General features: G+C 36.5%; 1 protein-coding gene across 3 annotated transcripts in view; it reads right to left on the bottom strand.

Annotated features, from left to right (window-relative positions):
* The window catches only part of LOC100893855 (contactin-2), a 63,176-nt gene extending 42,986 nt beyond the window's left edge, over positions 1 to 20,190 (bottom strand). For 2 of the 3 annotated variants that reach the window (XM_030973491.1, XM_030973493.1), the window contains exons 1-2: positions 20,170 to 20,190; positions 63 to 113 (exon numbers count right to left, since the gene is read on the bottom strand). The gene's annotated coding sequence lies outside the window, so the exon portion shown is untranslated. Of the gene's footprint in view, positions 1 to 62; positions 114 to 3,948; positions 4,132 to 20,169 lie in introns of those variants that run through there. The other variant, XM_030973492.1, reaches the window with a different exon arrangement.
* Positions 20,191 to 27,183: the final 6,993 nt, after the last annotated feature.

The raw sequence follows: 27,183 nt of genomic DNA, 5'->3' as shown, positions 1-27,183 counted from the left end.
ACTTCACTTTCAGAGTCCTACAATGAATAGCTTACATTCAATATTTTTCTTCACTAACTTACCTGAATATTTTGCTTCAATTCAGCTACAAAATTCCCATCTGAACAGGAAATCTGAAAGAACAAGAAGGAGTTTAGCAAGGTTATAGGACAGATGTAAGATTTTAAAAAATGAAAATATTTATTTCCATTTGGAGTAATCGTCACATTTACTTCCAAAATATAATACAATACAGGGGTTCATCCTGTTAGAACCGTGTGGGATGCTGTTAACATGTACCATGCATGTAAACTATCTGTAAACGTGATGAGTGATGACTGAGACAACCACACATTGCTTTAGTCACAGTTCATCCCTCTCCCCTGTCTCATGAAACTGAAGTAATGTGATGACTAGCAAGAGCCGTCGACTACCAAATTCTCTCATTTCTATTGGCTTAATACAGGAGCCACTGAAGTAAATGCGATGACGAGGAAGTGACCTATAGTCCGTTGACTAAATTATCTCTTTCCCATTGGCATAACACAGGAACCGCCCAGTTCCCGTAGGCAACTGGTTAAGATGATCTGAATTCCTGGTATTACAAAGCATACTTCACACCCACATCCACACTGTAACCTTAACAGTATTGCTTATATCCATATTATTTAAGAGTGATTGTTCTAAGACTTTCTTCTCCATTTTTGAAAAGACAAGAAACTAATGAAAAAAAGAGAAAGAGATCATGTTGAGTTGTGAGAGGCCATCTTTGCCAGTTGTACAGCTGGATGTTACAAGATAGCTAGAGATTCAGATCGTGGAAGCAATACAAACTCTTTATAAAAGATGAGAAGGTTTGTGTGATTATTCTGAAATGAAGTGTCACACTGCCCTTGTTTTCCATATTTTCCCTATTGCTGACTACATGTATGCAAAATGTAGGAATTTGACAAATGAATGTGTTTAAAAAATACATTCGAGTCAGAACTTCTAGTTGTCAAATGTATTCTAACAGAGTAAACATTTACCAGCATTCGTGTAATAAAATTGTACAATTGTGGTCTTCTAGCTGGTTATTTTTGTCTATTTCATGGGAGGGTGTCCAAACTTCCTTTCTAAACATTCCCGATTTATCTCTGTGTGTACAATTTGATATATGCATACTTATACTGGTGCCGTTTGCTTCTGTGACAAAATGTGACTGATTGCAATCATTCAACCAGTCCTCATGAACAAACAGAAAACCATTTCATTGTAAAAAGATGGGGAAAAGAGAACTCTAGCTGAATAGAGCACAGGTACAGAAGTCTGAATGAAAAGAATTCGCCTACAATTTGACGACAAAACACAAAGATACAGACAATACATTTTTAACATTGGCATTTCAATCTTTCACTTTATTAAGGCCTGTATATAGGTCATGACCTTTAAAAGGAAAATATTCAATATATAATATTAACAAATTATTCAATTGTGAACTGTAATTACCATCTGAACTTTCTGTACCCTGAAATGTCAAAAAACGTGTCCTGATTGTATTTTGACAAGATGTCAACCCCGATCTGAAAAATAGATTTCAATATACAAGTATTCATATCTGCAACTGTAATCATATTTGAACTTTCTGTACCCTGAAAAATAACTTTAAAATGTGTCGAGCTTGTATTTAGACCAGATGTCTATCCCGTTTTGGTGCAGACTGATAAAGATACCTTTTAGATGGTTACGACATCCTGTATTGTCGGCTCCCCAGTGAGGAATTTTTACGCACAGCAATGAGGTACTATTGGACCATGTGCGAAACCCATTACGCTTGAAAAATTGGTGGGTCATGCTTATTGCGAATTATGTGCGCAAGCCAACCATAGCGACAGATGGGGAAATGAAGTCCTGCGGTGCCACCCGCAGAGGAATTTAAAAGTTGAACTTGAATGTTGAACATTTCATTAACATTCAAAAGTGGAGTACTTTTTGACCCCAGTACTTCAACACATCCATTAGCACTAATTTTGAAGTCTCATTTTGAAAATGAATGGTACACGCGACTAACCAGTCAGGGTAAAGAGTCAATGGAAGTGTGTCAATACATGTTTATTTTTACAACTGCTATCAAGGTCTATCGATCATCTGACTAAAACAAAATCTTGAAATCTATGATAAGTGTTTGTGCAAAGATTACAAGTGCGCTTTCCCTACATTAAACAAAAATTAACAGGAGATGACAAAATTCTAAACCTATAAACTGAAAAGTAATAACCAAGATGAATACTGGACATAATGAATTCAATAAAAGCAATCTCACGTTAGAATATAACCACTCAATAGTTAGTTTGTGAATTGTTTTTAACTGTGTTGTTAAGACGAGCCCCAAACGTGCATGGCTGTTTCTAAGCAATTAATTTTTCAGTGTCACCTTGAATCTCAATGTGATTAGCAATCTAACCTTGACTTGATGAATACCATGAATCATGAAAAAAGGCTTTATAGCTTCATCCACTCATCTGCTGTCATCTATGACTGATATTACTGATGATATACATTTATGCCTAGATGTATATGAAGCAACAAGTCCTTGCATTAGGTAATTTCCCCTGCTATGATGTATCTTTTATGGTGATTCACGGACGGTAATGTAAAGTACAGTGTGAATTACAGCCAAGGTGACCTTTGAAAACATGTGAAGATACACCATGGAGAATGATTTTGGACTAGATGCTGTAATTAGCATACAACATTCAACAACTTTCATCACGGTCAGTGAAATGGAGTAAGGTTTGACTAACATATTTTGTCATTTGCATGCTAATAGCATTTAAAAGAGAAATGAAAATTGCCAATAAGCTAGATATAATCAAAGAAGGTTACAAAAGAGAAAAAGAAAGAGAGAGAGAGAGAAAGAGAGAGAGAGAAAGAGAGAGAGAAAAGAAAGAGAGAAAGAGAGATAGAAAGGTAGACAGAGAGAGAGAGACAGAGAAAGAAAGAGGCTGACAGAAAGGGAAAAGTAAAGGGAGATGGGGGGGGGGGGAGATACAGACACACAAAGCGAGAGAGAGAGAGAGAGACACACACAGAGAGAGAGAGAGACAGAGACAGAGAGACAGAAAGAGAGAGAGAGAAAGAGACTGGGCTGAAAAAAAAATCCTGAAAGACCATCCAAAAAGAATAAGAAAAAAAAAATTAGGAATAAAAAATTAGTCCAATAAAACTTGGGATGTGAGAACAAATATGACCCAAAATGTCATGATGAGATATACAACAATATGAGGAAAACAAAGAAAAAGATGGAACAAAATAAAATATTCAATAATCTACACAATTGAACAATGAAAGTACCGTAAGTCAATATATGTCCTGTTATGAATCCCTACACATTGATCATGCCTTCTAACAGAATCAATTGAAATTCTGCTCATAAAAAATGATCCTCTGTGGCTCAGCTCTGAAGACAATATCCATGATTGCCTTTGAATTGGCTGAGATTTCCAGGAGTGTGTCTCCCAGACAAAAGTAGTAGATTGGCACAGGTACTCAACCTGCCTTGAAAATGTATTCACATAAAGAGTAGCCTACCTTGAATCATAATACTCAAGATTTTGGTTCTACACATATATAAAAATAGAGCGATATTATTTGGGGTTTTCTATGTTCATATTTTGTTATACATCATCTAAAGGCCATGGGCATACTATAGGCAAGAAGCAACACAATTACATTCAAATACTACCTTATCAATGATTGAAGAAAATTTAAATTTATAGAAATAACAATGGCATTTACTACAAAAAATGTTATTTTTGATTCTCTGGAATTCAAATTTTCATGACATTATTGGTTCTCAAAATAACATACCGGTACTCAATCTAAAATATACAGAACAGTAATAATATATGATAAACACATTTCTCCTATCTGAGCTTCATTCAAGATACACAGATAGCATTATGTAAATAGATGCATTATGGTACTCACCTACAGATAAAAAGACAATCTGTTAAATTGATATACTTTCAATCTTTATGCCAGGTAATATTAGAGAAATCACATTGAGCTGTCCTCAGGATAATCTCCAAAAATGGGTGTCCTCTATCTCCTCCAGTCAATTGACAACTGAGCTCACAGAATCAGATCCCACTCAGGCATAAACCGTTGTAAAAGTTACAAACTGTTAATATTCGGAGTTCACAATACTGTAATGCTAACAAAGATAATTCAGAAATTCAGTTAGAATAACGAATATCCAGCAGCTATCCAATAGTAATCCTTAGGTGGCAGAGAGGGAGAGAGATAGAGAGCGAGCTAAAGACGAGATGTCTTGCAGAGAGAGCATCTCTTGATGATAAAGTGGAAGCCTGACTCCTGCTCTTGATGCGTGCCTGCCGCAGCCGTACCATCCGAGATGTATCTTCCCACGAGCACAATATCATCACAGCGTGTTAGAACGCTGAAACCCGAAACCCTGCTTACTATACTCGCTAGCTGGCTTTCTCCTCTCTCTGTCTCCCTCTCTCTCTCTTACACCCGTATCGTGTGTGTATGTGTGTGTGTATGTGCTTTTGAACGTAAAGAGGGAAAGGAGCCCTGAGCTCTACTCGCTCTGCTGATGAATAAGTATATGTACGAGAGAGTGTGTGTGTGTGAATGAGAGAAGGAGAGAGAAGAGGAGAATGGGGTAAAGTGAGGAGAGCATCCCAAGCTTTTAGGTGTGTACTCCCAAACGAGATGGTTAATGGCGACCCGATCATGCAAACAAGTGCCTGGATGTGTGGAAAGGGATGGACAACAAGCAAAAATAGAATTCTGCCTTGAATGAGGACGGTATGAATGCAGATTCAATGACCATTTGGAATCAAACAACATCATCACAACACCAAAAAACCTTATTCCACTAGATAAATTCCTTTTTTAATACTCACATCCCAGATTGCTAAATTATCTTGAAGCCGCCTCATCAATCTCCCACACAATGTCTATCCAGGAACCGACTTAATGCAGAGATAAATCTATACTTATTAGATCCTGTGCCCTAATGTACGAGAAATAAATTTGCCAAATTTGCCAGGCGCATCGCATTTAATGGTCAATGATCAATTATGCAAAGGCCTATGTCTGTGTGTGTATGTGTGCAGCATCAGCATTAAACCTTGTGTCATTTCATCTCAATGAATCAGATAGAAGTGCTCATCCCATTACTTAAATGGTTATAACATGTTGGATTGCTATTTACATCTAGTTCTTTATAATTTTGATGACTCCAGCATTTCTGGATGTTAATTGACTAGCATTTTTTGTATTTCAAATTTGACCATGTAACTTGAATAATGTTTCAAACTATCTATGCCAATAGCATCATAGAATAAAAGACATATATAACGATTATGATCATTATACTGGTAATTACTAATATGTTGGAAAATGTAACTATACAAATATGTTAACTACAGCAGCTGTTGATAGCCATCAAAATAATATATCCTGTTACTGTTTACATTGTGTGAAAATGTCATCAAATTGCAGGTACTCAACAAATTATTGATACCGTATATTAAACAACTAAAGGAGTAAATACACTGTTTGGGTTATCAGTGTACAGTGTATGCATAATTTATAACAAATCTAGAAAAAAATGTGTTCACTCTCATGATTAGAAATTAAATACTTGACTCAAAATGCAGAGAGGAAATGAGAGCACACCGATACCCATCACGTAAAGTGGGGAGTCTAATGGGATCCTGATAGGAAGGCACTAAATCCTTTGATAGGATGAATCCACCATTACTCCTTGATTAGCTGGGTGTGCATGGGCTAATGCAACGCTGTCTTCATCATCGGATTATCATGAGCAGTTGGGAAAAGGGGGTAATTGATCTGAATTGCAGACACTGAAAATGTGTGCCCCATCTTCTGGCATGGGTGAAGAACCCAGATTGATTTAAATTACCCAGATTGATTTAAATTTGTCTCCAATGGCTACTGAGTACATATTCGATCATGAAGTGATCAAATGTATTGCTGTTTTTAAAGCACAAGCCACAAGCCAGTGTCAATATGATATATCCATTTGAAAAAATCTGATTTCAAAAATCTAAATACAAATTGATTTTGAAGGTATGCATGAAGTTGAGAGGGGAGTAAAAATGTTAATCTGGATGGAGGAATAGGCAGAGAGGGGAAACAGAGACAGGTGTGTGTCTGTAAGGAGTATGAAATAAAACTAGATGGAATTCGACTGCGCGCAGTCGAAAATGATGCCTCCGTCATAGAGCAATTTTACAAACCGAAACGGAAGAAATTTTTCAAATTCAAGTTCAATTGTAATCCATTAACATGTTCTCAGAATATCGTGATTACAAGCAATTTCTCATATACATATATGACCCTTTGATCTTTGACCTCATGACCCTAAAATCTACTCAGTTTATTGGCTCTGCAAGATTTCCTGAGTTAAATAGTAATCCATCTGTCAGTTCTAATGAGAATGCGTCCACAAGCTATTTTTGCATACATAATGAGCCCATGACCTTTGATCTTATGAACCATTCATTGGCTCTGCAAGATACATAAATGATCTAAGTTTGGCAGGAATCCATCAATCTGTTCTAATGACAATACGATCACAAGCTATTTTTGCATACATAATGAGCCGCATGACCTTGACCTTTACCTCATGACCCCAAAATCTAATCAGTTCATCAGCTCTGCAAGTAACATACATGACCTAAGTTTGGCAGGAATCCATCAATCGGTTCTTGAGATAAGGCGATCACGAGCTGTTTTTGCATACACAATGTGCGCTGTGACCTTTGACCTCGTGACCCCAAAATCTAATCAGTTCATTGGCTTTGCAAGATACATACATGACCAAAGTTTGGCAGGAATCCATCAATCGGTTCTTCAGATAACGCGATCACAAGCTGTTTTTGCATACATAATGAGCCCTGTGACCTTTGACCTTTGACCTCGTGACCCAAAATGTAATCAGATTGTTTTCCTATAGTGATACACACTATCACTAAGTTTGAAGTTTAAATCTCCAGTGGTTCTTGAGATATCATGATAACAATCTCAATGTATGGAATTTCATAAGTTGACCTCTGTGACCCTTGACCTTTGACATACGTGCTCCAAAATCTAATCAGATCGTCTTCCTATGGTGATACATACTATCCTTAAGTTTGAAGTTTAAATCTCAAATGGTTCTTGAGATATCGCGCTAACAAACTCAATACAAGGAATTTCATAAGTTGACCTCTGTGACCTGTGACCTTTGACCTACGTACTCCAAAATCTAATCAGATCGTCTTCCTATGGTGATAAATACTATTCCCGAGTCTTAAGTTTAAATCTTAAATGGTTCTTGAGATATTGTGTTAACGGTCAAACGGGACGTACGGACGGACGTACGGACGGACAACCCGAAAACATGATGCCTCCGGCACCACCTTCGGTGGCGGAGGCATAACAATGATAGACATTAACTGAAAAACTCCCAAGAAAGATAGCAGAAGACAACAATTAGGAGCCAGGTGATAAATGAGTACCCTAGTTATGAACACGAAAACATGAAATACAGTAATAGCACTCCCTTCTCGAATTGTACAAAAACAAGACAAAACCCCCAAATTGAAGAGAAACAGAGAGTGAGTTGCAAACTTTCTAGATGGAAAGACACATTCTCCCATATCACTCTGCTAGAGGTATAGGAGTCAAGGTGAGAGGGGCTTAACACTGGATCAGGTTAATAACTGCTAATGATAGACTCGCCCATCGACCTGGCTCAACTCCAATCACTTCCTTGAGCTCACTGCATCTATACAAGTTTACTGTAAATAGGTATGTCTTCTTTCCTGACAGGGTGTACGACTATAGAACAGAAGAGAATTTCATATTTCACCCCCCCCCCCCCCCCCATTCTAACATTATCATTATAGGCATGGCATGTTTGGGAAGATGTTTCTTTGTAGAATTTCAATATCCTGCATTTAATATTTATAAACAGGGCCTCGATCATGGAAGACCACCAAATTGGTGATATGTGCCACCCTGTATAAATATCAGAAATCAATTAATCAACAAATTTATTCATTAATCCACCCCCATATTAATATTTCTCTAATATTTAAACAAAGATGGAAGTGACAAGAATGACTAAGTGAATAGCAAAATGAGATAGTGGACAAAATAAGCTGAACATTGGGAGTATTTTTGTAATGCAGTATATCAAAGCAGATAAAGTGAGAATCTCTATTTTACAGTTACAAGAGGGTCAACAACCATTTTGAAGCTGCATGCATCAATAATTCAATACATTATCAGTAAAGATCAATAGAAGGGCATTAACTCTGCATAAAGATACATGAATCAAAGGGATCGTTTAACAATGTTAAATCTGAGATGCTATGTACAGCCCAGTTCAATGGACTGACAAGAGCACAAATCTCCTTTTCGGAGACAAAGAAGACAAACAATAGTAATAAATCTCTCATTAGAGGTGGCACGTCTGCCAGACACTCCCCAGGGAGTAACAACCTGTCTTCTGATTGTCTTACATATCTCTCACACAGCTAGGAACGGTGCATCTTCATGTTCCACTACAGTCCCATCTGTGTCAAATCATGTGGAGTACCCAGTGGTTTGTCTTACGTATCTCACACAGCTAGGAACTATCCATCTTCATGTTCCACTACAGTCCCATCTGTGTCAAATCATGTGGAGTGCCCAGTGGTTGTTCACTCCTCACATGTCTCACAATACTAAACCATTAATATACAAAAATATAAATTTTCTTTTTCTCTTTTGTTTGAATGATATGAAAACTGCCAAAATACTAGATATTATGGTTATATGATACTCGGTACTCTTTTCTTTGTTTAAAGATATATTCCATTGAAGAAAATAAAACATGTATAAGTACAGGTCTTTTATCTCGAGTAGATGTTGAAGAGTAGATTATTGCTTCAATCACAAACATAAAACCCCAAAACTATGTGTAAGTTCTAATTAAGCAGTGCCTTTTTTAAATTTCAACCAGCGAGTTTTAAATTGGTCTGGAGTATCTTTCAATCAGAAAAAACTCATCGCTCTAGTCATCAAATATGATAATCCCGCACACTGACTTGGTACACGTACATCCATATTTCATAATTAGATGGGGCCACTCGGACCTGTGGTCACTATATATAGAATTTGATCCATAAAGCCGACTAAATGCATGATCAATAGAGTTATTGACTGAACTTCAATTAGCTAAAACATTGGAATCCAAACCCAATCAGATGGAACTCAACCATTTCCCATCGTCAGCACGTGTTGTTGGCAAGACAAAGCCACTATAGGCAATGAACCACAGTCTGTAAAATTGACGCCAAGTGCTAATCGGTAATCACTCTCGCTCCAGTTGGCTTGTCCTTCAGAGTGGCCAGTAATTCATTGCTATTATTTTTCACCCATATTTTAACAAAAGACTCCAGGGGGTGTTTCACAAAGATCTTAAGTCAAACATAACTCTAAGTTGGACTTAAACATTATGGAGAGTATTATGAATACACATTTTATGCCTTTTAAAATAACTTTTACAAAATATTTTATGCGAACAGCTTTCCATAATTGTTACTTCCAACTTAGAGTGAAGTTCGACTTGGGATCTTTGTGAAACACCCCCCCCCCCCCCCCCCCCCCCCGTCAGACATACGGGACACGTGTTGTATGTTACTAAAAGAATGTCTCTATTGTCCACATGTGACTGAATATCATTTAAAAAATGACATTTATGGATTGGACACATCATATGAAAGCACCTCACAATGAAAAAAAATTGGAATGCTGCGCACCCACTTGACAAAGCAATGTGGGTTTTGTACTATTCTGAAGTTGTCAGTATGATAATTTATTGTTTTACAAACCATGAAATATGCATACCTGTACTTTATCTTTTTATTATGTGGATGTATGCATCCTTTTAATACATAGAAGCAAGCAAGAAAGCAAGCAGCAATGCATGCAAATGGAAATATCAACAAAAAACCAAAAAAAATTGTTAAGGCTTGTTAAGCCATATCTTATTTGTTAAAACACTCTATGGAGGTAGGAGGAAGAATGAATCATTTCATACAAGCTACGTGCAGAATATCACAATTACTCAGAAAGAAAGAATAGCTAGTGCCAAGTGCCCATAGCATTTGAACAAGAAATGTTCATTAACTCTCTTGACAGGCTAAACAAGCAAACCAATGAGAGCCTTTTTCTCATCGTTGACAACCCTTTCAAACAAACGTCTCTCAAGTTATTTTTATTTCATCATTGAAATGCTTGGTATAAGGAATAAAGAATAAAGAAGGGGTAATAATGGTGAAGATACGCTTACACATATCTGTCTGAACTTCACCTCAACCCTACGGTCAAATATTTGACAGAGAGAGAAGAAGCAAATTATGGTGGTAATAATTCAATCAGCAGCACATAAAAGAAATTCTGTTCCTTGGGTTGGGGATGAAGTCATGACCCAGACATACTCATTAAATTCTCGATTCAATTTCACTGACCCCAGTGGCCATCCAATTTGTTTAAATTGGATTTATTATTATCATATTTGTAAAACTTGATGCTCACTGTGTGGGTGGGGATCAAGGCAGACAAGATGTAAAATGAATACACAAATATTTGAATTTATTTCATCAGGTGTCTATCTATAACAGCATTCACTAACAAATGGTTACTACAATTCAAGTACATGATACCTTATGTCTGTATACATTACATAAGCAATGGTGGTGATGGAGGGTAAGGGGGAGGGGGGCAGCAGCAGCAAGGGAGGGGTAGTGGGCAATGGATTGATGATGAACAGAGTCTAGATTGGCCTGAAGGACACACCTATTGGCTACACATGCCACCTCTATTTAGGGATGGCATCTCTGGTTTGCACGCTTGTGAAACAGATATTGGCAAACGTTAAAATATGCAACAGAATGAGTCATGTCCACCTTTTCTCCCCGTCAACTCCCAAATCTTCTTTACTTTTTTTGGTTTTTGCTTTATTTCTTTCAATCTCTCTCTCTCTCTTTATCAATCTTTCTCTCTTCCTCTAAACTTTCACTGACATGCATCTGTATACGTTATGCAATCCCCTAGTTAATTTCTCAGTATTCTGTTTTCTGTTTTGCTTTGTTGGGTTATACATCTACAGTTCGGAGTAATTGAATGTCTTTGTAAAAATGTGAAAAATACTCGAGCAACAATTTAGGCCTATATTAAACCATCTTCACAAACATTTCATCCATGTAAGCACCATCTAGCCTCCATAACCATCCAATCATTCTAGTTGTACACTAGATCTAGCTCACACATATTGATGTAGCATATACAATATCAACGCATTCATATATTCGCATCATTCCTTAAAAAAACACATCTCATTATGTTGTATCCTACAGAGTCCCAAGGACTTTCAGAAATAGACTAAGAGGCTAATAACCCTAGCGGACTGACTATCAAGAGATTTCGAGCTAAAAGAGCATGCTCGTTTGACTGCAAACATCGGGTTTTGTTCTCTTTCACCTCGGAATTGATTTCTGACAGCCGTCTTACAGCTGTAAGACAAAAATCAATCAAACAATAGGCTTAGTTGTAGTTTGTACAGGTCTTCTTAAAAGTAGGGACATGGAGTCATTTGTACCTATTGTGTTGGGTCTGCTTTGATGCATTTGTCAGGCTATAATTTGTCGAGTTTGGTTGTACAGGATCATAACAAGTTACAAACCTCTTTTGGAATGTATGTTGATTAGAAAGTGAGTTAGAGTGGAGTGTTTAAACATACTATTGATTGAGTCCATAATATAATGCACATCCATATACTGGACAAACAATTGACACAAATACACCATTCATTGGTGAATAAATTATTTGCCTTTAGAACCAATTAAAAAAACCACCTGGTAACCAACTAATGGCTGCAATGTTGTTGGCCAAAGAGCAGAGAGGCAGAGAGAGAGAGAGAGGCAGAGAGAGAGAGAGGCAGAGAGAGAGAGAGAGAGGCAGAGAGAGAGAGAGAGGGATGAAGGGAGGGAGGCAGAGAGAGAGGCAGAGAGATGAAGGGAGGGAGGGATGGAGTGACAGGCAGAGAGAGAGAGAGAGAGAGAGAGGGAGGGGGTGGTAGGGATTCAGACAAAAAAGCATAGAGACAGAAAGAGTAGAGGAGGGGGATATTGTATAGAGCGGAAGTACAGAAAATATAAGGATGTAAACAAGCTGAACGGCAATTCAAAAACAAAAACGTCACAGAGATAAAGGCTTCCAGATAAAGGCTTCCAGAAAAAGGATTTTTATAATATAATGCCACCTACTATGAACTTAAGAGTCAACGTCCATATTTACACAAATGTTTGTTTAGCAATATAAGCGCTGATTGTTGAGTACCCCTTCAGAGCATAATACTCATGTTCTTGATAACGATTCTTTACTGCTTTCAGTTCACTTGAAAATAAAACAATCAAGACCCTATTTGTTCAATCCTTATTGAAGTCAGTAAGTCAAGTTTTAAAATCACATTCATCTTTACCTTCACATTCATCTTTACCTTCACAAAATTTCCCATTATTATAATCGTGGGAATTTGTTTATTCATGCAAAATGATGTATTCATACGAAATGTAGAGAGGGAGTAATCGCATTGTTTTCTAACCACCAAAACCATGGGGTTTCACTCCATATCGTCACATCCAATAACCAGGATTTAGAGTTATGATTACCAGAACCCCTATAAAGATCGCTTCTCAGGAAAGGGTGAGACTTTGCACTTTTATTCTCATCTGCACTTTCCTCATCTCTTTTTTTCTTCTTTATTATTACCCATCTCTGTCTCCCCTATCTTCAAGATCAAAGTAAATCACACCTAAGGTCATACCACATACACTTTTAAAATATATTTGAAGCTAGAGTTATACCTCATTATTATTTCAAATTTTCAAGTTAAAATATGAAATAAAAGACTTGAATTTTCATAAGAATTAACCTTAAGAATCCAGAAAAAATAATATATATGTACTGTGTAAAAAAAAAAAAGTGTGCCTAGATTTATAAAGGATATTTCATTTCACGCATATATATCCAAACATAACTTTCCAACACCTTTAACTCTTCTCACTTTATGACACTGACACAGATGCTAAAATCATATATATTACACTGAACAGGTGGATGCATTATGTCAAATGTGTCACAAATAAAAAAAGCTAATCTGAATATATTCCATCCCCGACTTGACACTTGAATTTGGAACATTTACAAACAGACAACAGCAGGCCAGAGCAGGACTCTAAAGGCCTGTTCTCATCAGCTGGAGTTTGCCAAATAGCCGGATATTCTGATTCTGGAAATAAGCCTGATCACAAAATAGCGGGCTATTCGGCAGGTGAAGACATAAAATAGCGGGCTATTTGCTCGGGAAATCTTCCCAAGATATCTTGGGCTAGTTCACAAAATAGCCCGCTATTTGTCCGGTCTGTCTTCACCAGCCCGAAGACTCACACTATGCGCTAACACTGAGCAAAATATCTCGAGCTAGAGTCAGGTTTCGAGCTGATGAAAACGTGATTTGTAACTTCGGGCTAATTTCCCGAATCAGAAATAGCGGGCTATTTGGCAAACTCGAGCTGATGAAAACAGACCTAAAGTAATCAAATCAAATCAATTGTGATAACCTGCAAATTTCCGGTTTACTTTCTGAACAAGCTATCCTGCTGGGATGGGAATGCGGATTCATTTTCTCCCTTCTTCCTTTCAGTCATGACTGAAACATATGTATCTACATGTTTGAAAAATGCAAACAGTCGTCACTGTTCACCGTTGAATAATTTCAATATATCTAAACAATGAAGAAAGTAAAAGGTGTCATAATTTGCAATACTCTAGTTATTATATATTTTTCATTCTAGGATCTCTAGCTATCATATCATTTCTATTTACACATATACATGTATGGGCCTAGATCGTAAAAGAAAGTTGTAGCCTTGAAAGCTGAAAAAGTAAGGATTGATAGTCTCCAACAAATCTCTTAGCAGTTATTCATAAAGAATGCCTACACACCTTTTTAATCAAATGAAAATGAAAATGTTCACAAGTCATGTATAATTTGTGATGGGAAGCATAACCTTTACCCAAGTAGATAAGCCCAACATGTTAAATTTCATCCAAGCATTTAGTTGAACGAGTACTAGTTAATATATGGTGGTAATATATTAAGCAGCAGCAGTATCAAAGCTGTAACATACAGTGCTTCATAAAGTCTCAATCTGGTCCTCATAAGCTTATTTAATTAAAATCAATCTTATGAGAAAGCAAAACAGCTAGGATCCCCCTCATCCTCAGGGCATTCTAATAAAGGCCTTGTAATATTCAGCTAACATGGGATGCCTGTCTGAGCCCCATACCCTAGGGAATACTCATATGTAAGTCTATCATACATCTTATATAGGATTAGAGGGGGTGTTCGCACTTCTCATACTTCCCATAGAGCAATGTGCAATACATACAAACAATAGCTGTGTTTGCACTCAATACCATCTAATGGGCATCTATCCTCTCAAAGAGATTTTTTGCTGTTAAAGAAACACCACAGAGGATTCCTGTGTTATTAATAATACGGACAAATCTTGGAAATTCAAGCAGCGTTCAACCTGTACACCTTAGATCCTCTTCCTCGCCCAAGTAACATTAACATCAATCAATTATTTCTGCATACGAAAACAAAGCTGGCAGAGCGCTGAAGAGTCTTTAGTGTGGAAGTCCGCTTCAAAGCTTGTAACACATGCTTGTTCAATCGATGAGGCAACTGTGATATATTTTTCCAGTGGTTTCTTTTATTTTTCACACCTAAAGATAAACTTGAGTTCTGGTAAAAAAAAGAAAATGAATTCTCACAGAATCAAACAAAACTTACACTGAATGTTCAAGATTACAAATAAATGTCATTTGCCAAACCATTTTGGTAGAAAATGTATACTGGCTGAGTAATGAGCATAGAAAGATAAGGAAATCAAGGTGAGTAACCCCGACACCATTTGTGTAGTCCCACATCATTCTGTATACAGTGCTTGTTAATTTTACCAAGACTGGGCCAAATTTATTATGATTTTGATGACTCCTTGCAGTACACACCAATACTTACATGCTACATGATCAACTTTTCCTGATCCATTCCACACCTTTTCTTTCACAATGCAATTGCATGACCAGAACTCACCTTTATCTTTTGAATATAGAGTCTTGTAGACTATCGTGCCTAGCCAAAATTACCACCTGACTTAGCCTAATTTGTAAAATATTTCAAAACATCTTCCCAAGATCTTTCTCCTTTATCAGGCAGTTTTTTAGACATATTTAGTATTTGCAAACTATTTATTAGACCAATATTGTATACATTCTTTAGTTGTTGCTACATGTTGCTACCTCCAGACTACACACATGTATTTTTGTAAAATAAAGATGGAATGATTAATTGAAATAATGTAGAACATTAATTCAACCTGGTAATGACACGATTACAGATTATCATATCTTTCCCTGCTTCCTTTAATATAGGCTCAACTGGCATCTTACCTTTTGAAGAAAAGCAGATACATGCAAAAGTTAAGGAAAATCAGACAAACAACACAGATTTATGAGTTTTTAAAAGTTGATAAGGTCATGATGAAATATGGGTACCTTGGGAGTGCCATAATTCTGTATGCCTAAATGTCATAAGGTTGCAATGTTGAGGGGCCCTTATTCTCCCATTCAAGATGACATCAGTGCGAGTGCAATAGCAGGGTTACTATAATCCTAATACAATGTCTTGTTTTAAACAGAAAAGGGAATATTCAGCTTCGATTTAAAGTCATGCTGTACCGACATGGCCAAGTCATCTCTCTCCATGGATCTCATTCAATCCACATGGACATTGACCTAGATAAGATGCTCATTCCCAAGCCTCAATGTCCAAATTGATATTCATAGGAAAACAGAACCTTTATCAATCTTACAACTTTGCAAACTTTGAATTGTATTGGAGGTAGAGACCTCAAGAAACCGCTAGAGAGAATTCAAGAAGAGGGGGGGGGGGGGGGGGGGAGTGGAGAAAATCCAAAACCTTTCAACAACTCCCATCTTGTTATCGTTCTTAGGAAAACTAATGGTCTTTAGGTCAGAAGACCATGACTTTACATGTGGATTTTACTATGATAGGGGAACATGGTGAGAGCGTGGGAACATCTCCAAGTCATAGGACCCTACAAAACATAATAGTCTGTTTGGTGGCTTTGCACTTTTACTAGTACTATCAGTAAGCCCCCTATAGTATCTTTAAAAAACATTCCAAATTTAACATTTTCTACAGATTTATATTTAAGAAAAAAGATCTACAAAAAAAAGAAGATCAAACATATTATTCATATACTAAAAAAATATTTAAAAAACAGTAAAAAGCAAAGTTACAAGGCTTTTTTATTATAATCATACAGCTCTTGCTTGCTCTGTAAGATTACAAGAGTATTTTCCACCAAATTTCAAGAATGTGCAACAAATTCTACACCCTGATAGACCAGTAACAGAATACAGATATTGATCTTCCACCATCATGAACTAGTCAATACAGTATTTACATAGATCTAAATTATCACAATTAAAGTACAAATGTACTATTATTGTACGACATAAAGAGCTGTTTATGTTTCTCTCACATAATATTTTTTTTAACAGGTCTGCAAGTCAAATTCAATCAAGGTATTTCACTATTGACTGGACACAATATGTGTTTTGAGAGCAATGAGACTTATTATTATTAAGTGCATAATTAGTTAATTACCGGACGCATAATTAGAAATCTACTCAGAGACAGCCTATACATACAGAGGCACATTGAAGGTCTACTTCTAGTCTAGACGTAAAACATGATGAATTAAGTGAGGGCCCTTGTTACCCACAGACTGCTTTACAAATCAATATAACTAAAAAAATCTTTAAGAAAAACTCAATTTGAGTGAAAACAATTATTTGTTCACCTTTTGTGTTGTGTTGTATATTCAAGAAATGGTTTTGATTTTTCTTGTACTGTGCAAGCCATTGTTCTACTCACTCATAATCATCATTATATATAAATGTTTCTTTCTTAACACATGATATATTGAGTGAGGGCCCTTGTTACCCACAGACTGCTTTCCAAATCAATATAGATTTAAAAATCTTTAAGAAAAACCTAATTTGAGTGAAAACAATTATTTGTTCACCTTTTGTGTTGTGCTGATATTCAAGAAATGGTTTTGATTTTTCTTGTACTGTGCAAGACATTGTTCTACTCACTTATCATCATCATTAGATATAAATGTTTCTTTCTTATCTGTAAATACTGCAGTAAGAGTAAAATCTAATCTTTGGCTTTGCTACATGAACATGAAAGGAAAAAAGCAATCTGAAATGAATATACAGTGTCCCTAGACATGTACTTGTTTAGGGTATTTAAAATAGAATGTACCGGTAGGCCTTTTACTTTTTGCTTCTTGTCAAGTTATCATGAAAGTCAAGATAATTGCCTAAATTATACTACTGCTAAGGAATATGGTGTTTTGCTGTACTGCATCAGTGTTTATAAAACGCCAGAGGGCCAAAAAAGGAAGTCTTTCCATTCTTTCTTATCACAGGTCATTGATTATTCTATTGCTCTATGGATATTGCTCTACAACACACCATCCTATTGACTAGCTTCTGGCAATGAACTAATAACAACTTACGAAGTCAGCCCAGATGCCTTGAAGGGGCCCCACTTTTTTTTTTGCCTGGACTTTCTTCATTTGCAGGAGAGCGTTGTTTATATGAACTTGATTAGCATGGAGTACGAGCTATAAACAGCCTGCCATGACTGAGGAGAAAGTCACGTCGTAGATCTGGGGGAAAGGCATCCCATAAACTCTAATAGCCTAGCTGAGTGGACTTGAGATAGGCAGGGGGTATTGATTGAAGATAGGAGGGTGGAGTTGGGGATGGGGATATGGAGAGGCGTATTCAAAATTTCAAATAGTTATCATCACAGGGTTGGCATTGGGTGGGGGTGGGGTGGGGGGAGGGGTTGGATATTGAGTATAAATGGGGATATAGATAGATTCGTCATGGGCTGGATATGAGGCGTGGGGGAGGGGGTTGAGGTGGGGATAAAGAGATGCATTCAAATGGTTATAATCATGGGCTTGGTATGGATAGTGGGAGTTGGGGATTGGGGTTAGATGGGGATATATAGACACCATGCATTCCAATAATTATCATCATGGATTCGGCATAAGCAGGGGGAGAGGTGGAGTTGGTGACCAACTGTCAATCAACAGCACAGGAGGGCATTAAAACAGCTCCATGTGTTCGACATACGTTTATACACAACTTGAGCTTTTGAAATGTTGAATCATACATGTACACTTGTTTCTTTCTAATGTTCACACTGGATTTTGATCAATGAAAAACAACCCCTTCCCAAACCCGGACATTGTTGGAATTTGCGTGGATATTATTACCACATTCAAAGTCATACATGCCATGCCAATGTAATTATGAGGTAACAGTTGATTGCCTAACTATCGCAAGTGGGAGAGAGATGACAAGCTAGTGCCATTTACAAGGTCAACTACACGTACAGCAAACATTACTGCATGTTGAGAGAATTATACAATTACTACATGTATATGGCTAAGGGACTGTCACTTTAGTATTCCTATACCGTCATTCACGATATTATGGGAAAGTGCATTTCATAGTATTACCAAGGACATTCGACTATAGTTAATGAAGTGATGGATAAATAAATATCAAGGCTAGATGTTAATTTATTGGCTTGGATATTCAATTTTAAATGTCAAGAGCAGCTAAAATGAAAAATGAAAACAGCATAATCAACAAGCTTAAACTAAAAAATTGTATGCGAAATATTGTCAAGTCATTAAGAAGGCCAAATCAATTGAGAAGAGACCCCCTCTCTTCCCCCCCCCCCTTAAAAAAAAAAGATGTCAGGGGGGAGAAAAAAAAGAGTGCTAAAGAATAAATGAGAAAGATGAATGAGACAAAGTCTCAAGTAAACTCTAGATTCCGCAATGGCTGCGACATTTGAAAAAAAGAAAGAAAAACAACAAATCAAATCAAACCAAAGAAATGAAATAAGCAGATACCTGACAGAGTGATGAGGCAGTGTGAGTCATCACATACAGGTCTACCATACCACACAGTCAACTCAATCTTCAAGGTTACATGTCTACAGCTAGCTTTATAAATCACATTAGTCCCCCTGAGACATTTCAATAAATAATCACATCTGAATGTACACATGCACTTCAGCTGAGAAATATCTCACCTTCGTCAATCTGATCATCAACCAGGGAAAGTCATGGGATACATGCAGAAGAGTACATGAATATCCCTTTTCTTTTCTTTTCTTTTACTTTAAATTCTGATATTCTTTCTTTCTGGTGTCATACAATATACCAATATAATAATGACAATTTCTCATCAATTCATCACATAAAACTTAAAAAGGCTTTAACAAAATTACTTTTAGTGACCTACTGGTGAAAAGAAGAAAAAAAAGAAGACATGAACTGTTTTACATATATGTGCACCATGAAGCATAAAACCTATGGAGAACTTATCTTGCTCTAAAATAAGAAAATTGACAGAATTTTCAAAACAAAATCCAAACCTGTCGCGCATTATTTTCCTGGTGACCAGGACGGCTATAAATGTACAACCAACGTCCATGCAAAGTCAATCAAATCACAAGGTCTGGAGCGGATAGAGGAGGGAGACTATCGTGGTTGGATCAGTTTGTATAAGAGGATATATGTTTATTTCAAGTGTAAACCATTCAAGATTTATTACATAGCTGTTAACCTTTCTACCTGGCTTGCTTGACACGGATCCTTCAAACAAACCGTCAAATATAAGTATATTAATCAGGGAAATTATAAACTTTACTGGCATGATGTTGTCTGCATTGAGACAGAATTGTGTCATCTGCAGAACAAACCAAATAAAGATATAGAAATTTAATAATGGGATAATAATAATGTCTCAGTGTATAATCAAATAATGCATAATTATGAAAATCATATCATGTAAATTGATTATTATCTTCAATGGTACTTTTTTTTTGGAAACATTTAAAAAAAAAAAAAACTTTTCTACACTTACCTTTAAGTTATCCAAGATGAAGTCCACACTGAATGAAATGAAACCTGTACAAAAAGAATAAAACAGATAAAAATGAAATTAGAATGCATGACATATTGATATGCAATTCAAATATTGCATCTGAATTATATCCCTGTAAGATTAGGCTTCCCAACAACTCTTTTTTTCTTCATCTTTTGTCTATTTCTGTCCATATCCCCTATTTGATGTATTTTGTTCAATTATTCCTCTCCATTCTATCCACCTGCTTTTTACAAGCATACCTAATGCAATCTAATATCCATCTTCATTTTGTATTTTACTCTTCTTTTCTTTCAATCCATTAATCTGTCATCACTGATCAGTACTTTTACCCATATCTGTTCCTCTGAGGCTACCTCTACCTGAAAATTTGTCAGAAATACAGAAATGAGTTTTGACAGATACCTGTTTGATGAAATCCGGAAAATACATACCGTACATTAGAAATGCATTTGCATATCATACACATGGAGAGGATAAGTAATCATCAAAAGCCTTTCCCTCAATGAATATCAATGGTACACCTATATGTAATGAATATGACTCCGTTAAACTAGCCCAGTGATCAATCTAAATTTGTCTTGAACGATCCTCAAAGCTCATGATATAAATTAGTTTTTGGATCAGCAAAATTTTTCATAATGCGCTGCATCATAACAAGTTGAATGCCAAAAAATAAAATTATGAAGAAATAATATTATAATTTTTGCCATTTGCCGTAAAGCACTATTATTCATTGGTACATAAAATTGTATATGTGGGAATTCACAGATAAATGAAGAAGTGTTTAAATGGTTTCTCTAAAGGTAATGCTATAACAAATTTTGTTCATGGTGCACACTATTGTATAAAGCAATTACATTGCAGGTTCATGTAGACCTTTACAATGAACAATTACATTCTAATGAAACAAGGCTAAAGCAATATATGAAACAGTACAGGGACCCGTTTCACAAAGCCTTTTTTCAATGACAAATGACAAAAATCAGTGACAAATCTGCTGGTAACCAATCAGAAGTAAGGATTTCAGTAGCTTATAACAAAAACTGTCATTTGTCACTGATGACAAGTTTTGTGAAACACCCCCCTGGTCTTGGTACATGTATGGTATCTCTGTTTTTTGAATTGTTTTGTATGAACTGTGAGGACTCTGGATGTTTCACTGTATATTTTAAAGAGCGTACAGTCTGAGAGCTAAATTGGTCTATATAACTAGAGAGCTGATAGATGCAATAGGATTAACCAATGATAAAACTGTCGATATTGGATTGGAATAAACTAAAATAGATAACACTCCTGTGAAGGGCTTTGGAGGTACATGTACATGATTGATATATTAGATTTGTATGACAAAAACAAATTACTCTCGGGTGAAAAGGCCCTAAACCATGTACAGATTTCTGATTTGGTAACATCACGTACATGCTAGGGAAAATGCATGCAAATTTATGTGTCATAGAAGAAGAAGTACACGTGCACCCACCCTTCTGGGTTGTCTTATGAAATGGTACATCAATTATTCAAAAATCCCCTTGAAATATACAAAAAGGATGACTCACTTTAGCAATTGACATGGTATATAGTATATACCACCACTCTTAACACTATACAATATTAGCAAGTGACTAATCTCTAGTAGACTGACGCATGCATTACTATTATCATTAAACGATGTAATGAACCTTTCTCATAGGATTGTGCGTGACAAGTATTACATAACCATTTCGCAATGTTGGTGGAACTAATTATAAGTCATTCAATACACATGTACATTAATGAGCACATTGTTGATCATGTTTAAGTAGGTTCATTGCATTATTGATTTTCCTCTCCCTGTCATAAACGATTTGTCCCTTATTGATTAGAAAACTATGCACAGATATTTTGCACCATATACTGCTTAATTCTTTTGAAATCTATACCTCCCTCCTATTATGCAATCTTTTTTTTGCTCAATTAATTCTCCTCCATTAACCATCGTATTCATTTTCAAATAATTCCCTCCCTTAAAGGTACTATGTCCCTTTTGCAGCCAACCTCAAATTCTGTAGAACTTTGCAGGAATTATGAATATGTCATGTGTGTCCTATCTGTGAAATTTAAACGTTAGCAGTGTCCTCATATTCAAATTATGCAAGGAAACCTGTTTACTTGCTAGACTTCACTGTCAGACACTATTGAGTGACTGACTGGCTTTTTTTCTTCTTTGGTAATAACATACATGAAAAGAGTTGTAAAGGGTACATGAGCATTTGTCTACATCAATAACCCACTTCTTGTGATGGCCAAGATTAAACTGATTGAATCTTTGCGCAGCATAAAACGTATGACCATTCGGTACAATTGTCTGAAAATCAAGACTATTACTTTTGGGCTCTATTACTTTTGGGCTCTATAGCCCTAAAGTCGATTTGACAACTAATAGTCGTTATTTTCCCACTTGAAGACATTTTTAAGCCCCACCTTTTTTAGGGAAGTTCTAAATTAGTATTATCTTTCAAATGCAGTTGGAATTTAACTTTTTCATTTTTTTGGCCTGCAAATGGGACATAGTACCTTTAACACGTTTACAAAACCCGCTGCGATTTACCATCGCATACCAGATGTGAACGAGCCTTTATAAAACACTTATAGCCAATAAAAGACGGTCCCATTGATATTTCCAGCCAAGACAAACAATAATATTGCTTCTGAGCATCCCTGATAGGCGTTCATAATTTCTCCACTCTCTCTCTCTCTCCCTCTCTCCCCCCCCCCCCCTCTCTCTCTCTCTCTCTCTCTCTCCGTCTCTATCACTCTCTCTCTCTTTCTCTCCCTCTCTATACCTCCCTCTCTCTCTTTCCCCCTCCCCCTCTTTCTCTCTCTCTCTCTCTCTCTCTCTCTCTCTCTCTCTCTCTCTCTCTCTCTCTCTCTCTCTCTATCTTTCCTTCTTTAAGTAAAGAGGACAGTCAGCACCTCAAGGCCAATCTTGTAAGACATGCTGGGGTTCTATGGGAGCATGAAGATAATTTAATTACCATCCTAGAAATTGATGGGACACAAAGAGGTCCCCTAAATTAAATTTTGGATGAACACATAACGTGAGAAATTATTCCATATGGAATATCCAACTTTTCACCTCAGAGGCTCCAAAATATTGGATTTCACAGATTTAATCAACGGATTTAATCATAAACGGATTTCATAGCTTAAAATTACAAGCCCATCACATGGATTTTCATTGACACAGATGTTGCTGGTCAATCCCATTGGACCGATAAGAAGAACGATACCTATAAATCATTCCAGAAGCATTCTCCTGTAATTAACATGGAAAATGAATATCGGTGTTATGATGCCACAGCTGGAGGCTCAATAACATTAATTAGTAAGGTGAGACTAGCAAGCAACACTCATATCAAATACATTTTCCACATATTGATATCCTTTTCATTAATGGAGAAATTGGACAGGACCTATATTTAATAATTTTTTTTTATAGTAAAGTTACATCAGCTACAGCCCTACTTAGTGTAACAAGGATTCATTTAGCAGTTTACAATACATAATTATAGAGGCACATATATTTCTCTTACATTCAGTAGCTAAGATACAGTTACAGAATAAGTACATATCTATTTATTTTTTGAATTAAAAGAATTATTTTCTATAAGGGGGTGGCAGAAAACCTGTTAGCATACAGTATAAAACCAATCTATTCAGAAATAAATCTGAGAGGTCTTTATTTACTGTCAACAACTTGTATTCCCTAGCAATGTAGCATTAGTGGCAAGTTCAAGCAAGGAATAAGTTTGATGGAATATATATCATTCAATATATGAGAGAAAGATACGGTAGGTGAAGCGAGATGGAAACAAATTCATGGATGACAAATTCATCCTTACAGAACGCCCATTGATTCAACCTAACTTCCCCGATGTCTGATTATACACTACGTGACCCCACCTGTGCATGCAGGATGAGCATTATTCACAATCTACATCAGATTATGTCTAGGCAAACATATGCATACCCCGGTCCCACAGAGCACACAAGCATATGCCCCTCCAGCTGAGGACCCTGTATGTCACCGTCATTATCCGCAGATATATACGCAGCAAAGGCACATACCGCATCCCAGAAAGCATCTTTATTACATTTGCTTTCAGAGATGCGATCCGCTTGCTCCTCATGCACAAGCCAAGCATCATCAGTATGTTATTTATGCAGGGTGGCACGCAGCTAGCGTCCTGTCAGGATGTGGGTTAGGTTCAATGTACAGCGACTGGCCGGGAAGATGGAGGCGGCCATATCAGAGTCATTACACATACTACACGTTCTAGCGGACTTTGTTGTTATGAATACGCAATACATGTACTTCAACGATACAATGATGATTAATACAGAATTGTGTATGAGGACTGCTTACTGCTATGTGTCGTAATGGGAATCCAACCTTGATAGCAAACTACTCTAAAAATAAAGCAGAAAACTCAGAGAACTATGGTAGACTGGCCTAAGTTTGATTGAAATCGGACAAAAAATGAAAAAGTTATGAATTATTGAATATGTAATCACTATAGGTATGGGCTCTTCAAATTTGCTGAATCAGTATCTCTGTAATGCAGTGGCAGACAACTTTCCCATTTGTTCCAACACACAAAATGACTGAAATTTCAATATTTAATTTTGTTTTGACTCTGGACCTTTTTAGAGGACCAATAATAATATGCTATCCATAATATATTTTGAGTAGTGCCCCAAGGGTGAAGGCATTTAGGAGATAAACATACATTAATGATATTTCTGTAAATGACAAATGGGAGAGTCATCTGCAACTACATGTACTTGTACATCACAATTCACTGACCATACTGCCATTTGAAATTTGCATAGACTTTAATAGTGATCTTATATTTCAAACATTCATAACTTTCTTATTATTGGTCCAATTTATTTAAAATGTTCATTATTCTGTTTATCTCATGTTTCTGCTTTTATATAAATGAACGGATAAGGGTTGGATTGCCCTTCAACCTGTTGGAAATTGTTTCCTTTTGGTTAAACATTTCAATTCAGTGTTTCCTTGGCAACATGTACAAGTAGGTTTTAATGGGTCAAATAATAACATTCATGTACAAACATCATCAAATAAGTTAAATACATTCATTTATAGTATCTATTACCTGGTCTATAGCAACATGTGTCTCTGCATCTCTGATATTACTTTGTTTAGATCAAAATTAAAAACCTACCAAATGGAAAAGGCATATTCAACGTAGTTCTTAAATGGTTACCTTACCTTGATATCTTATGTTTGATCATTTCACTTTAAATTTGTTCTCTTGTCATTACTCTGTTTGGTTTTACTTGCATCAATATTGTAAAGCACTTTGATATAATTCTCATATGAAAAGCGCTATATAAGTGAAAGTTATTATTATTATTATAATGTATAAATAGCCATAGACAAATCTACATGTAGTTTCAAAACCATAAGAAACCTACATGTATACACACATCTTTTTTTTTTAATGAGATAAAAACCCGCAATGATGATGTGAGATATGCATCCCACCTGCCACACACTATAACTATACTTTCATATTTGTTTGAAGTTGACATTGTAATTGTACCAATCAATCTCTCGTGCATGGTACAGGATTCAGACAGACAATACAGTGGGTTCTTTCACCACAATCTATCTCCATTAATGACTTGCACCTGATCAGGGGTATTACAGTGTACGCCTACAAATATGAGGCTTCATAAGTTCATACATATACATCACTTTCCGTATCGATGCAGGTCGGGTTTATTGCATCATGCATGCTTTCTAATAATACATATTTCACTATGCACAGAAATATATGTCGGGGCATACATGTACATGTATTTTTATGATTCAATCTACATTTAAAATTGATTTACATAAGAATCATGTATAAAATCCTGTATGGTGTCCCTTTTCACAACCGGTACTCAGTATTTTCATATACAATACCGCCCAGAAGTTATTGGGCATGCGGGATCGTGTTTCACGATAGGAGGTTAGCGTGATTGTAGACGGGTTTTATCGTGTTTTTATCGTGAGAAACATCGTGATTTGTATTCATCTCTATCATGATTTTTTTCCTCAACTTGATCAACTCGCTAAATCCCCGATGCATATCGTGATATTTCCTTTTAGTTTGTTATTATCACGATAGAACTGCGCACAGCATGCTGTATTTATACGCTTGCTGAGCCTGCGCATCCTCAAACATACCGATGCGCGCTTGCCACTGACGTCACAATCACTTGATTATTACATCACAAAAGCGTGAATGAATGCTCTTTTCATTCCATGCATAAATACACGAGACAATGTGCTACGGGGAATGTTTGGGATTGCGCATGCGGAGAGAAAAGTTATCCGATGAGAGAAGTGCAGAAACCAAGAACCAGGTGTCTAATTGGCCTTTCCCACGATACGACATCTTTTTTTTATTTGAGGGGGGGGGGGGGGGGGGGGAATGTTTGGGATAGCTCATATCATGGCAGAGGAGATCCGAGAGTATATCAAGAGTTAGACCGAAAGCTTCAGTCTCTAATATCGACGGCTATTCCGCTTATGTTTAATCCGAGAAAGACTTGTCGTTAACATTATTTGTTGTGCAGCGATCTTGATTTGAGTTAATGAATGCTCTTTTTTTTCCGGACGTCCGATACCTACATGTGCGTACGAGTCAGCACGGCTTGACCCGGTGATATTTTGATATTCATAAACGCGTGATCTAATTCGCCTAAATTTCGCCATTGCAATTACTTGATTAAAATTGTAAGAATTTTAAGAAATATACATACTTTCTTATGTCCGATTTATTGATCGGAAAATTAGATCTAAATAAGGAAAAACGGGAAGAAAAGAAAGGCTCACCCCCCCCCCCCCCCCCCGGTCGTGCGAGCCGTAAGGGTCACCGTCTGTGTATGAGGAATGTTGACAAATGTAAGATTTATCAAAGAGTAATGACC

The sequence above is a fragment of the Strongylocentrotus purpuratus genome, unplaced genomic scaffold, assembly GCF_000002235.5.
Source record: "Strongylocentrotus purpuratus isolate Spur 01 unplaced genomic scaffold, Spur_5.0 spur5_scaffold_6, whole genome shotgun sequence".
NCBI lineage: Eukaryota > Metazoa > Echinodermata > Echinoidea > Camarodonta > Strongylocentrotidae > Strongylocentrotus > Strongylocentrotus purpuratus.
Note: the sequence above shows the minus strand (reverse complement) of the source record. Positions and strands in the feature narration are given on the sequence as shown.